The sequence below is a fragment of the Pinus tabuliformis genome, chromosome 7 (genome assembly GCF_031772625.1).
Source record: "Pinus tabuliformis cultivar Carrire ecotype Pingquan chromosome 7, CPIR1, whole genome shotgun sequence".
Taxonomy (NCBI): Eukaryota; Viridiplantae; Streptophyta; class Pinopsida; order Pinales; family Pinaceae; genus Pinus; species Pinus tabuliformis.
The window spans coordinates 360,743,204-360,745,718 of NC_142293.1; positions in this window are offsets into that span (position 1 = coordinate 360,743,204).

Consider the following 2,515-nt stretch of genomic DNA (forward strand, 5'->3'; position numbering starts at 1 on the left):
TCACTTGGCTCAATGAGTTGCATGTCTAGCAATTATTTGATTTGTTTCTTTATCTCTTGTTCATCTGAAGGAGTGCAAGGAATCAATTTCCCTTTGACTCCGTTGTGTTGCAAAGTCACAATCTCTTGCATTGGACTTTCTACTACCCAAAACTGTTGTGGATTTTTTGAGCAGCCTTTAAGAAGTTTGTTATGGATAGCAGTTTGTTCTGTAGACCAGTTGGGATCTATACAAGCCTTTTGTCTTGATTTAGATTCTACTCTGGATTCATATATTTGCAGGACTTCCTGCCAATCATTAGAATATTTTAATGGTCTCCTGGCTCCAGCTCTTTTTTGGCTATTTTCATATCTTGCTTTAGAATTTGCTATGAACAATCTAGGCACAACAATAGCCTTTTTCTTTAAATTTATAATCAGCTTATCTTGGTTGATTGTCACTAGAAGCAAAGAATTGATAAATGGCATTCCCAACATTAGACTATATTTCCCCCAACTTTTAAAGAAATGTTGTCGACATAGTGAGTTAAACTCACAGATCCTTCTATTGTTTAAGAGACCAATATATTTTGTAATGGCTTCCACAGAGATTTAAACAAAGATGGTCTAGCTAAATTATTTGATCCACCTGTATCTACAAATGCATCAACAAATATCTATTCATTTCTTACTTGAACTTGAACTGGGATATAAATGAGGCTATTTGTCTTGACTATCTTTTTTAGTAGAGTATTTTCCTCTACTCTATTGATCTCTGGCTGGGGAAGACTGGTAGAAGCTGTGGTTCTCTTTTGAAATGGGCAAAGAGAATTCACTTCTGGAAAGGGTAGAACTGTTTGCTTACCTTTCTGCTCTGGCTGTGAACATTCTGATTCATCATCTGAATCATCAGTTGTTTCACTAGTGACTTTAGTATCACTTTCTTCTTCTCGTTCACTATAATGGAGTTCTTCTGATGATTCATCTTCTGAAAAAGAAAGACAAATATTCATCTTCTGTACAAACTATTCTTCTTCTGCATCTGAAATTTCTGTCAATATATACACATCTGAAATATCATCTTCTGATTCTACAACTGACCAATCATCTTTAAATTCTTCTATATCTATACAGGCTTTGTGCTTACTGGATGAATTGTTCGGGCATTTTCGTGCAAAATGTCCTTCTTTTTTACAAATGAAAAAACGATTGTTGTTTCTGGGTTTTTTTCTTTTCTTAAGAAATTTATACTTTCTGAAAGGTTTTCTTAGATTTGAGACTCTCTTGGGTCTAAATCTACCATATCTTTTTACTTTCTTCCTCTGTTTGAAAGGTTTCCATGGTAACATAGTTTTGCAGACATCGGAGCTGGGTATGATGTCATGCACCTTCTTCTGCCAACATAGATATTTAACCTTTTCTGTAATTCTGAAAAGAAGGTCAACCCAATATACTTGATCTAGTCTTTTATTTTGTACATCTAGATCTTTCATAATGAGGTCTCCTAAATTGCCTGGTAATTTTGAAAATAAAAATAAAAATTGAGCCACATCATTTGAGAGATTAGCTTTGAAAACCTTAGCCATGAAATCTTTACTGAATTGATCAAATTACTTTAGATCTTTTAACTCCATACGACTAATATCTATTATTAATTTTTTTCTCTCATGAACAGGTTCTAGCATGAACTGTGTTTTTAGCAATAATTCTAATGTAGACAGTCCAACTTCCATGATGGCTCTTCTCTCTTCTTCGGATGGTCCCATCCACCAATCATAGACTATAACAGTCATATGTTTTTCTACTAGGACCATAATGGATACATTATTCAATTTTGTTGTAACCTACATCTGGTACAGGGCACCTATCCAAATCTGAATTGATTCTCCAGGATTGGAAGAATTATCCAAATCTAGAATGTAGCCAATTGTATTAGCAGCATATAGATCTTCTTCAATACGTGGATATTTATTTACTTCTTTGAGGATATGAGCTTTAATTTGATTTTTTATGGATGGCAGAATAAAAGAAGGAAATCTGGATGCAACTTGATCAAGGGTCATCACTTCTTTTTTTGAAGCAAATGGTTTATCAGTTTTATATACTTCTTTCTTTTCACTGGTTAACTTTCCCGTGACTTTTGAAGTGGACTCTTCTGCACTGGTTGCAGTTACTACTTCTTCTGATTCTTCTTCTTCCATATCCCAATAATTTGGTGCACTCATATCTATTTGAAACTTAGGGATTTCTTTTGCCTTTTTCTTTTGTCTTCTTTCTTCTTTTTCTGATTGCTGCTCATCATAAAGAGATTTAAGATTGCCATTTATCAAATCAGCTCGTTTTCCTAAATCATCTAGAACATCCTCAGGATGTGAACACCAGGTGGTTAGATAGTTTCCTATATGATATACCTATTCTAAATCATTTGGATTCTGTGAATTATGTTCTAGTAAAGGGGCGCAATCAGTTCTTGTTGCTGGTTGTCTAGTATTAGATGAAGAAGTACATAATTTTGTTTTGGGTGGCCATTTCCTGCC